The 12,730-nt window shown below is 47.0% G+C and overlaps 1 protein-coding gene across 5 annotated transcripts in view; it reads right to left on the bottom strand.

Moving 5' to 3' along the window:
- SPTAN1 (spectrin alpha, non-erythrocytic 1) overlaps window positions 1-11,357 on the bottom strand; it is a 62,770-nt gene extending 51,413 nt beyond the window's left edge. For all 5 annotated transcript variants that reach the window (XM_047070304.1, XM_047070319.1, XM_047070311.1 and 2 more), the window contains exon 1: window positions 11,229-11,357. The gene's annotated coding sequence lies outside the window, so the exon portion shown is untranslated. The remainder of the gene's footprint in view (window positions 1-11,228) is intronic.
- Window positions 11,358-12,730: the final 1,373 nt, after the last annotated feature.

Raw genomic sequence — 12,730 nt, 5'->3', positions numbered from 1 at the left:
TGGGTGGCTCAGTCGGTTGAGCATCCGACTCTTCATTTCAGCTCAGGTCATGATCTCACGGTTCGTGAGTTCAAGCCCTGTACTGGGCTCTGCGCTGACAGAGCAGGGCTTCCTTGGGACTCTCTCTCTCTCTCAAAATAATTAAATAAACCTTAAAAAAAAAAAAAAGGAATTATTGGGACACCTGAGTGGTCCGACTCTCGGCTCACGTCACTGGCCTCACTGTGGATTCAAGCCCCTTGTTGGGCTCTAATGGCACAGAGCCTATTTGGGATTCTCTCTCTCTCTCTCTCTCTCTCTCTCTCTCTCTGCGCCTCCCCTGCTCACTCTCCCTCTCTTTCTCTCAAAATAAACGAACGTTAAAAAAGAAAGAATTACTGAAAAAGCCATTCAAAAGTCCTTTCCTCTGGTCTCTGCATTCTATCCTGTGGAGATGAGAAAGAATTTACTCTTACTTGAATCAGTTTTTCTTTCTCTCCAGTCTCAGCCTGTTACTCAATGAAGAAAAGGGCGTTACAAAGTAACCGAGTCCTTAACATCAATAACCAGTAGAATTTACCTAGTCAGAGTCCCTGATTTCTCAGTTACTACGTCTTCCTCAGGCTGCCAGAGCACCTGAGCAGAGAACAGGTTGCGTTTCCTGTGAACGTGCACAAAAGAAACTCATAGTGCATCTTAAAAATAAGAGGGGTAGTGAGAAACTAATGTAAATGGTATGTTAACCACACTACAGTTTAAAAAAAATGTAGGCTTAAGTCACAATGCTTGTGTTCAGTATATCTTACAGCAATGGGTGCTTGATCTATGTAAAAAGATTAGTAGCAATTATTAAACAGGTAGTCGTACATCTCGATCTGAATCTGATGGAATACTAAAAAACAGAGAAATCTAAAACACAAGAACGAGAAGGTGTGGTCAAAGGTGCACCCTGCTCTACTCCCGCCTACTACTGTGGACAGGACACTGCAAGTTCAGCATGTTTCAAGTTCACCACAACCGCAGGCTGATGGAGGCAGCACTCCCCATAGCTCTCAATCGGCTCCAACTTCAAATCCCCAGATTTCTGGACACTGTCACCAAATCTTTATGTCAAAAAGAAAATCTGGCCTATTTATGGGCAAAACCCAGAATATGCTATCCATGCTCATCAGGAGTAAGCCTCTAACCGACGGACCACAGAGGGAAAGAGGTACGGACCCAGAGCTTCTAAATGTGTCCGTACCACGTGACCTTGCACAAGTCACTTTCCTATGCCTCAGTTTCCTACAATGACCAAAATGAGGCATTCTCAGGATGTTTCCAAATGTAAAATTACATTCTACCAGAAAGTTCAGTTTGGTAAAAAAAAAAAAGCAGACCAGATAAACCTTTTAGCCTCTCTGGCTACTGTTTCATAATTTATACATGGGATAAAAACGGTTGTTGGTTACCCAGGAGACATTGAGAGCCCTCCCTGTTCACCTGGCCCGGCTAACAGGAAAGGATAAGCAGCCTGAGGGTTAGGCATGGAAGTCAGTGACAGTGCCCCCACCATCCAGATGGGAGGTACACAGCACCAGCGAGATGCAGGTGAGGTCAAAGTTTCCAACTCCTTAGGAATTAAAGCAGCCTCAAGAGGTGGCGAGAAAGCACTGTCTGCACCTGATCACCTCTGAGAACTACCTGTCTATTAAGACACCATCTTCCTAACAGGGAGAACAGGAGGGGAGTCTAGCCGTGTCACCATCCCTTCCAAATTAGTCTCCATGTAGTGACCAGTTGTTTTTGTTGTATTATGGTTTCCCCCCAAAGTCTGATTTATTTATTTTACTATAAAGAGAAGTTTATTCTTTGCCAGTCACTCCCATGCTCTAAAACCTTTTATGGCTCCCTTCTGAGGGAAGAAAAAAGCCACTGCTTTAGCAGGATGCTCTAATCTGGCCCCCAAAACGTCTCTCACCCATGTCCCCTACCCTCTGGGCATACTGAAGTATTCTTTCTCCTCCAAATACAGGATCCTCTCCAAAGATTCCCAGCTATCTTTCCAGGCTTCTTTTGTGTAGAATGTTCTGTGTCTCCTCTGCCCAGATAACTCCTATTTATATCTCAACACCCAGCCGAAATGAGCAAGCTGTACAATCTTGCCTCCTCACCAAGCCGTACTCAATGCTCCCTCCTTCCCTCTTCTCAGATTTAATCACACTTTCTGCGGGTTTACAAAGCACTTGTATATACTTCCCGCAGTATAAGCAGACCGACAATCTAATCTTTGTATCCCCGATTGCTGGCACACACAGCCCATTAAGAAATGGTTGCTGACAAATGACCAAGTAGATGCTGAGTGCTGTAGCTGCTACACAGATCTGGATTCATCTGTGAAGGGTGGGGTGGAGCTCTGTGATCTACCCAAGTTACCTGTCCCATACTGTGAAACGGGAATCCCACCCAGATAAAAGCAAGATTTGTGACAAGAACTGCAAAGGATGAAGCCCCACAAGTAGGTGTCAACCTACTAAACAAATGGGAGTTTCTAATCTTGGACTGAGCACGTGGCAGGGCATTGTGAGAAATGAGCTGGTCTCTTCACTCCGGCAGGGTGAGCCCTTGGTGAAACAGCTCAAGAAAGCAGTTCTGTTCCCTCCCTCTCTGTCCCCCTAGCCCCACTCGCCCTCTTTCTCTCAAAATAAATAAATAAACATTTAAAAAAAAAAAAAAGAAGGAGGGGCCTGGGTGTCTCAGACGAGTGTCCAACTCTTGATTTCAGCTCAGGTGATGATTTCACGGTTCGTGAGATCGAGCCCTGCATCAGGCTCTGCACTGACAATGTGGAGCCCACTTGGGATTCTCTCCCTCGCTAAATAAATATATTTTTTTAAAAAAAGGAGGTAGTTCTGTTATCATCAAGAGATAGCTGTGTCTGAAAAAAATATTTTTGATCCTTAAAACCAAAACCTGAGGGTGACAGTAAAAAATTAAATGTCTGCTCGTAGTGGAATTTCTGTGACAATACTTCATTACAACAAGGCAGTTCTGGTTCACACTGCTGCCTTAAGAATCTTAGCCTCTTCAGGGGCGCGTGGGTGGCTAGTTGGTTAAATGTCCAACTTCAGCTCAGGTCATGATCTCACAGCTCGTGAGTTTGAGCCCCACATCGGGCTCTCTGCTGTCAGCCTGTCACCGCAGAGCCTGCTTCAGATCCTCTGTTCCCCTCTCTCTACCCCTCCCCCACTTGTGTTCTCCCCCAAAATCAATAAAATATTTAAAAAAAAAATCTCTTTGGGAGAAAGCGGACTTCTGGCAGGGATCTTGACAAGGGTCACTACCATCACCAGCTACATTTACTAGAATGTAAACGTGACTTCACCCACTCCCCTGCATTGTCTGCTCCAGCCAGATCTCATATCAAACTGCCTGACCAACCCCAAGTGACAGGCCCTGCCAGGGCCCACGTCCCAGCTCAGAAGGTCTCCTTAGGCAGGAATGTCCTCTCCTACTCCCAGCTGCAGCATTTAACACCATACAAAGCTCTCCAAGTCTAAAGCAACGACCTTGTCTTCTCTGAAGTCCTAAATCAGAAGTCCTCACTGCCTCCATGCTCCTCTTAAGAGCACCCTCAACATTCTGCATCGTACTTAGTGTTTTCTCTCTGCCATTTTTCTAAGTTCTTTAGGAAATTTAGCATTCCTAAGGAACTACAGAAAAAAGACCTTATTGGGTGGTTCAGTTGGTTAAGCAACCAACTCTTGATCTCGGCTCAGGTTATGCTCTCACAGTTCTCGAGATGGAGCCCCATGTCAGGCCCTGCACTGTCAGCACAGCCTGCTTGGGATTCTCTCTCCCCACCCACCCCTACCCCACCATGTGCACCTGCACTCACTCTCTCTCTCTCAAATACACTTAGAAAAATAAAAAAATAAAAAGACCTTATATTCCTCTTACTTTGACCACAAAACTGGGCACACATTAGAGCCAATAACATTCTGAACTTGCAAACAGAGAAACTGTGGTCACTTCATTATTAAATAGGCGAGAAGACACAGGTCATCTAATAACCAAGTCACGGAGCCCATTTAGGCTGAGCTGGGGTCCTCTGGTTCCCAGACTAGCATGCCAGAACAAGAGATTCTGCACATGATTGGAGCCAGCATAAACTTTACTGGTGGCTGTTTGGTTATTAATTCCTTTCACTATCTCTCATCTTTTCCATCACCACTTTGGAGGGAAGAAAGGAAGAGAATATATTAATTATTCAAAAAATAAAAATTGGGTGTCTGGCTCAGTCGGAGGGACATGGGGCTCCTGATCTCGGGGTCATGAGTTTGAGAACCACATTGGCTGTAGAGATTACTTAAATAAAAACGTGGGGCTGGGGCGCCTGGGTGGCGCAGTCGGTTAAGCGTCCGACTTCAGCCAGGTCACGATCTCGCGGTCCGTGAGTTCGAGCCCCGCGTCAGGCTCTGGGCTGATGGCTCAGAGCCTGGAGCCTGTTTCCCATTCTGTGTCTCCCTCTCTCTCTGCCCCTCCCCCGTTCATGCTCTGTCTCTCTCTGTCCCAAAAATAAATAAACGTTGAAAAAAAAAATTTTAAAAAAAAAACAAAAAACGTGGGGCACCTGGGTGGCTCAGTCGGTTGAGTGACTGATTTCAGCTCAGGTCATGATCTCATGGTTGGTGGGTTCAAGCCCCGCAATCAGGCTCCCTGATGTCAGGGCAGAGCCCATCTGGGATCTTGTCTTCCTCTCTCTCTGCCCCTCCCCCACTCATGCTCTCTCTCTCTCTCTCTCTCTCTCTCTCTCTCAAAAATAAACATTTAAAAAATAAAAACCTCAATTCCTTATTTAAAAAAAAAAATTGATTTTGCTTATGTGAGACTGAGTCTTCTTAACTTAGTAGACAATTAAATTAGTGTTAAGAATTTATATACTTCCTTTGTTCTTACCCTTTGGGAAACAGTTTAAGATGGATAAACAGCAGGAATTTGTGTCTAATTTGCTTGCTCACAGAATTTTTTTGCAAAGAAACTTGCCAAAGAAGGTGTAGTTTTGTATAAAACCACCATGTTGCACGAGTTCCTGCAAGATATCTAAGTCTTCAGATTAATGTCTATGGTGTGTATCCTGCCTCTTCACACACAGCCTTCACTGCATCTCTAAAATCCTTTAGCTGCTATGGAAATTTCTAAGAAATCACATTGGGGAGGAACCCTTCGTGATGAAGAAAAGAATCCCCAGCACAATGCTGCCAGGGTTCCGCCGAGGCAAGTTGCCCTGCTTGGGTCCAGCCCGCTGATTTGACCCTACCAATCCAGGGAGACAGTCCAGTGAGGCCCTGCTGAAATTAACCAACCTAAAAGGCCCTCTTTGTCACCGCAGTGAAGTAGAACAAGTCAATTCTATACCAAGTGCTTTGGTCAGGCAATAATGGACTTTTCTTTCCCGCAGATCAGCTGACGTCAGTAGGTGGGAGCTCTGCCAAGCCACCACTGGCTCTCCCTGGGGAGCTGGGCATCTGAAAGTCATCAAGGCTCTCCCACTGCTGTGGGAGGTCAGGATTCTCATTTGCATGGTTACAGGAGCCTAAGATACTGAGTTATTAAGAGCTTCCCCACCCCCTAGCCTGATAGGGAGCTGTCTCTAGTTTATCTACAGAAGGTCCAGTTTCTTTGCTCCTAAAAGGGTCATCTCCATTGATTATATTAAACACGGGGAAAATGTTCACATCACCAAGAACTACTGCCACGGAAAGATGCGACAACCTCTCACCCAAAACTATGTGAGGGAGTTAATGGAATTCCTTGGGACCCTGCCGATGCACATGACATTCCCTCCAGGACTGAGGCTGCACTGCAGGAACCCCACCCCTGCCCTGAAATATGCAGTTGACTGATAAGGCAGACTCCACAGAGAACGTTCCAGGCCTGTTCTCAGCCGTAATGGGATTAACGCCTTTCAAGAGCTAGAAAGGAAGACTTTGGGAAACGTGCCATTAAAAAACAATCTAACCACACTAGCCTATCTATCTATTCCACTAACTGCCTAAAAACCCACAAAAAAACCAACTCCCTAAGACTGCAGTGGACTGTTTATCTCAAACCAGCCTACCAACTCTGATTTTGCCAATCAGGTCTCTGTCCACAGAGAATAAAGGAGGGGAAATGAAGTGCTAAATGTATTCTCGGTATGCTCAAGGACAGCTTCCCATTGAAGACAACCGAAGAAAAAGGTCGTATTTTCGCAAATATTCTGAGAAGACTGAAGGTGTGGACTATTTATAAATGCTGCAATGCAGCAGTCAGAATGTTAGCTGCATCATTCAGCAAGAAACGTGAATTGATCTCAGGGGATAAAACAGGAATTACAACTATGTCCTCTATTGTAATAAATAAAAAGAACTTGTCAGCATTCTTATAATACTGCTAGATCTCTGGGAAGAAAAATGGGGGGGGGCTAAAGATATGAATCTTGGGTAGAAAGTTCTAGTTTAATCCAAAGATAGAACACGCCTGAGAGTGACGCCTCCTATCTGACACAAATTTACATGTATCATCAACTGAAAATGGATTTCTACAAAAGAGCTGAGACACTAATTAACAACCCCGTCTTCTTGCAAATGCCAAGAGACAGCTGTCTGAGGCAGTTCTTGGTATTTAGGGAATTTTTAAATGCCTTGACCTCATCTACAGAAGCTGCGAGGCGATCTGTCTCTGGGGAATGTGAGAGGCAGGAGGGGAGAATGACTGCAGACAGAAAGGTTCTCAGGCCAAAGGGCAAAGGCTTCTGGCTCTGAGAACCCGGCACCTGCAGTGAGTAGTTTAGAGACGCCCTCACAAGGCTCTTGGAGAGTGAAGGAATTCAGCACGATCTCTCTGTGGATCCCCCACAAGAGAATAAACCCATCGTGAAGATGAGAAGAGTCACTAAGACAAAGCACTGGGGCCTGCCACCCAATGTGCTGGATGTAAGAGGCATTTGGAAAACTCCATAATAAACTCCAATTTCACCAGATACACTGTTCTGCAAGGAAAGGCATTTGGGGGATGAAGAGGATGAACAGATCATTTGGCTCTGTGGGGAAATTCATAAACACCGCCTAAAGCGAAAGGTCAGAAAAACCATTCATCAGATTTACTTTTGTTGCTTAGTCAGAGCTCAAAGGTGCAGAACCGACAACACAGGTTTTTTCCATGGCTTGGAAAGCCAACCTATTACCCAATGTTACATGTGCAAGGCAGGTCAGCCACATCCACAGATGTGGAAATTCTCCGGAGAGCAACCCACCAAAGAACTGTTTAGCACCTATTAACGTTTTATATCCAGTGATTTTCAGATCAAGCAAATGAACTCAAAACCAGCTGAGCTGCAGATTTTAGCAGCAGGTCTGATGGTAAGCAGAGAGAGAAATAATACACAAATGAAGAGTTTTAACCATGAATAAAAACAACAAATATTTCTGCTTAAGCCACATTCCGGTCAGGATTGTGGATTGGCACATCAGCCTTCAGATTGATTAATTCATTTCAACTCATTAGCGCATTTCTGCAGAGGTGAGCAGGGACTTCGCTTTCAGAAAGCAAAAAATTCATACTGCATTGCATCAAAATCCAGAAATGCAAAGTTAAGAAAACTTACTTCTGAATGCTTCCCCAATACTATCTCGTTGCTACTTACCTCTTAACCTGTAAAATTCAGATGAGAGGTATTTAAATGCAAAATATTATTACCAACAGTCAAAACAGGAAAAGGTTGTAACATGGCCCATTTTTATAAACCTCGTTTCAGCAATTCACCGGTGTGATTTATAAAAGGGCTTGCCTTGGATTTATCACCCATAATCACTAGAAATGTGCAAAGTTTTTATTTCTCCTTAGGGGTTATCAAGACTGGAGTTTTAAGCATTTTTCTTTTTGAAAAAGGTCCAATTTAGCAAACACTCAAAAACTGTACACAAATAAGACATATATAGTGAGTTTTTTAGATGGCTTTTTTTTTTCTGCCAAGAAAATGCAAGCTCCATTTCATTACAAGGATTGTGACAGAAAAAAATAAGTCAATGGGAACAGGAAACAAACCCAAGTTTACGATATTTGTCCAATTTAAAGATGCTACTTTCACTACACGTTTTCAGATCATCCCCCCTGCCCCCAATATCTAGGATAATCTGTTTAGTCCCTTGGTTCTTAAGAACCAAGTAACCATCAATTAAAAAATCAGCAAACGCTACATGCAAACACCAGTAGGGTGAGAAGAAATTAATATATTCATGCCTGAAAGAGAGGAAGGTAAAAAAACAGGAGGCTTTGGAAATTTCAGAATCAATTGACTAAGACTTCCGAAAAAAAAAAAATAGAAAAAAAAAACCCAAACCCTAACCAATTTACTTAACAGAAAGGTCATGCAGGCAGGGTTTTTTCTCCCTCTCTTTGGATCATTCAACTTTTCTGGACACAGATGTGTCTTCACTGCAAGCCAGGCAAAACCGAAAAGGCAACACGTTTGCTGCATGCTGGTCAAATACCTGGACTCTGCGCTTACGAAACGATGACAACATGATGGAGGAATGTGGAGTCTAAAGGGAGGGGGGAGAGCAAGATAACAAGCTTCTAAGGGCAAACTGAACAACGTAATTTCAAAATGGAGAAAACAGACCATTAGGAACATATGAAGACAAGGAAACCCCAAATTCCCACTGTCTTCCCAGCACCTTGCTCATTGTGGAGATTCTGCATCCCACCGGGGATCTAAAATGGGGTCTTAGCAGTTCCTATTTGTGGAAATATGCTGCCTTGGCCAAGTCACACCCCCGCTCTGGGCCTCAGTTTCTCCACTTTCCAAATAAAGTAGTAATACTGACTATGCTTTCTAACACTAAACTCGCCCTCCCCAGATCCCACAGTCCAATAAATTGAGACTCCTAGGACTGGCAGATTCCTAAATCCCTTTTCATTCAGCATAAGAAAACAGCATGATTTCAGGACATCAGAGACAAGAAAGAACTCGAGCTATAGAAATCTGACTTGGGCCTGGTTTACTGGTGTACTCCCAAGACACTTATTTCCTGTTCGAAACCTATGAGAGGAATATGCAAAAAAGGTGTGACGGAGGTAAGCAGCACAGCTGCTCCAGGCCGGTGGCCTTGGGCCGGCGGGCCGCCCGCCCGCCCGCCCGCCAGCCCGCCCGAAGTGATCATGGGCTCTGGGCTCCTCCTCTGCATTCCCGGAGTCAGCACTTGCCATCAGGGCCGTGCATTCTTCTACCTACTCTGACCACAGCTGCAGCAGCCCAGACCGCATAGCTAGCAGAGTCCTTGCATAGCCCACGGAGGATTGATTACGAGGCCGGCCTCGTGCCTACTACCCTTCGTGCAGGTTCGGCAATGCCAGGACTGTGGACTGCTCCTGACATCCACCGCACGGGTTCGGGTCGGTAGGCAGCCCCTCCCCTTGGGATGAAGGCAGGTAAGGCAAAGTAGAGCAAATTCTAACCCAGGGAACCAAAAGATAATACTTAAACACCAGCTCTCCCCACCTAAACCTGTTCATCAGATTATTTGACAAGCTCCTATCAGAGCCTGTGACAGATCAGATTTCTCCAATTGTTAGATCAGTACAAAACACACTGCCAAGACCAAAAGCATATTCGAGAATGTTACTTAGCTGGTGGATTACTCTAAGAACTGCCTCACACCTGTCCAGCACAGGGCAAATCTTCCCTCCAAGGCTTGTCCCTCCATGGAGGTCCCTAGGTAACAGCTAACACACTTTGAGGGTCCCTTTGAGTAATTATTGGCCCAGTTACTAAAAAAGGCTTATTGTTAATTTCCTGCAGAGGCCCTTTACTGCAGCATTTTTCCCTTACAGCACATTTTTAAACTTTGACTTCAATTTGACCTTTGAAAATGTAAGACGTTAGTGGCAACAAAAGGGAAAATGACTAGTTTAAGGAGTTGGAACTTTGGCTCAATAGCTTCATACAGCTGAGTGTTCCCACTGCTATTCCTAAGATTTTGTTTCCTGGCTGCAAGACACCCCCCCACCCTTCCATCTTTGATACATTCTGTTTTACTTAGGTCCAATTGCTATGACTCCGCAATTTCTCAACACATTATTAAAATACTTCATTCAGATAGTCTCTCTTCCCTACCAGCCATGATGGTTAAGTTTTTCTAAAATACCATGATGAAGACAGAACAAAGAGCCTACGTATTTTAGAATCTATTATATAAAAGAGGTCTGACAAGGTGTTGTGGCAATTCGATCATCTCGATCCAGCTTTCTGGGCTCTTGAGGTTTTTAATTTAAAACATATGCAACCCTTAACCTCAACAAGCCCCTTATTTAAAATATTTTAACCCAATACATCAAAGAGACTCTGAAAGGCAATTTTCTTTAGGAACCACCTTACCCAATTCGCAGGGCTAGCTTCCAAACAAAAGGCTGCTCTATCATTCAATACTGGCGTGGCTGCAGAATTTTTGACAAATAATATAAGGTGCTCAAATCGAAAGACCCGGTGTCGGGTGCGGCAGGGGCAAAGAACTCGTAAGCTGTTAAGTTACTGGATTTGAGTCTCACACAAAGAAAGCGCCGAATCTACCTGTTATTTACAAGCAAATCACAACTGGGTAGGGAAGAAACGTTTATTACAAGGAAGGAATAGGAGATGGCCAGTGTCAGACCTTTCTGCGTCTAGAGAGAAGGCCAAGAATCGCCATATAGGATGAAATTAAGGTCAAACAGCCCTTTCCTCTATGCTCTTGGCTCTTCCTCCATCAAGGGTTGGGCCGGCACCGCCGTGGGGACTCAGGAAAAGGAGCTGAAGTCGCTCCCCACCCAGGAAAGGGACTGGGGACGCTGGGGGAAGCGCTCTGCAGGGAGGGGGATGGTGACGATCCGGCCAGGAGCCCCCGCCCCACCTGCCGCAGCCGGATGGGGCAGGGCGGGGCCGCAACCAGGCTTGGGGGTGGGGGAGCGGGACGGACCCGATGGCCTCTTCCCCCCTCCGCCCAGTCAATGACATTCCAGCGGCCGGCGCCCAGGCTCGGCCGGGCGGCTCCTCCGCAGCCCACGCGCCACGGGCGGGTCGCGGCCCGCCAGCCTGGTCCCCGCCCGTCGGAGGGAGCTGCGAGGCCGGCCGGGCTCACCTGTCCGCGCGCTGGCCCCGCCCCACCCCACGGGCTGCCCCGCTCCCCACCCAGGGGTCTGCGGCCCTCAGGCCCCGCTCCCTCCCCGAGCTCCCCAGCTCCCCCTCTCACCGGCTCCGGGGGGGGGTGAGGGCAGTAGGTGCGCCGGTCTGGGGGAGTGAGGGGGGGGGGGGTGCTGAGGGACCGACGCGCCTCCGCGGCCTCCCGCCTCGCCGTTCGCTCCGCAGCGGGTAGTGGCGGCGACGCGCGCGCCTCGCTTCTTTTATAGGCGGCCACGCGCGTTCCGGCGGCGGGCGGGCGCGAGCGCGGGGGAAGCGCCGGGGCGCGGCGCGAGGGGCGGGGGCGAGCGCCATCCGAGCTATGGGGGCGGAGCTCCCGCCAGCTCGCTTCCCGATCACGCGGCGGAAAGGGCCGAGCACTCCCGGAAAGAGCCGAAGCACCTCTGCGGGGGAAGAGCCGAGTCGGGGGATCGCGGCGGGAGGATGGGAAGGGAGGGCGCGCGCCAGGGGTGGGGGCCAGTGGTGCAGTGGAGTCACTGCCACCGCCCGGGCGGGCCGAGATGCGGCAGCCGCCCCGCCCTCTCCGCACCTCGGATCCTCCAATCCAGCCCCTCCCCGCCCTGCAGAGAATCTTCGGCACCCCACCTCGCCCCTCCGCCCCTGGGAGCCCTTCCAGGACTGCAACGAAGGGCGGGGCAGGAACCGTCGCTGCAGTCTGGCAGGGGATGCTGCGCGCCCCGGTCCGAAAAACGCCCAGTCCCAAAGGGCGAGGTCACCCACAGGATTTTCATTCTCTTGCCCCCTTTCCCTAGAAGAAGACTGAGGCCGAGACCCACCCAAGTCAGCCGACTCTGGTGGGGGCTGGGGTGCAGAAACCGAGGATAATTGGGAGCTCCAGGTTTGAGGCGGTGGTAAGAAAAGGCCAAATCAGATCCTAAAACATAAAGATTAATTTGGAAATTAAGTGTGTCATTTGGGATTTGGAGAGATAATAATTTCTTATATTCTTACCGCAAAAGCTTTCTGACAGGTCACGGGTGGAATAGGATGCATTAGTCGTATTTTATTTTTATTAATATTTTTTATTTTAAGAGAGAATGAGGGGGAAGGGGCAGAGAAAGGAAAAGAGAGAGAGAGGGGGGGAGAGAAAGAGAGAGAGAGAGAGAGAGAGAGAGAATCCCAAGCAGGCTCCAGGCTCAGCAAAGAGCCCTATTCGAGGCATCACAGGACCCTGGGATCATGACCTGAACTGAAATCAAGAGTCCCTCGCCTGACTGAGCCACCCAGGAGCCCCGTTAGTCCTATTTTATAAATAAGACATTAAAGTTCTTCTGGCCACAATTAATTGAACTTTCCTTATGTACCAGGTGCTATGTTAAGCATTTCATGTTACCTTTTTTTTCTTTAATCTGCAATAATTTTATGAGGTAGGTATTCTTTCCCCATTTTATAAGTGAGCACTGTGGCATGGAAACTAGGTCTCTTGCCCTAGGTTAGGCAGTTAGTAAGAAAAATTAGGATTTGGATCTAAGCAGTCAGAATCTTCTTTTTAAATTTATTTTTTTTTAAATATTTATTCACTTTTGAAAGAGAGAGAGAGAGAGCACTAGTGGG

Source organism: Lynx rufus, unplaced genomic scaffold (assembly GCF_022079265.1).
Source record: "Lynx rufus isolate CCGP_SWC_20201006 ecotype Redwood Valley unplaced genomic scaffold, mLynRuf1.p SCAF_10, whole genome shotgun sequence".
NCBI lineage: Eukaryota > Metazoa > Chordata > Mammalia > Carnivora > Felidae > Lynx > Lynx rufus.
The sequence above is the reverse complement of the archived record's forward strand: the minus strand, read 5'-3'. Positions and strand labels throughout refer to the sequence as shown.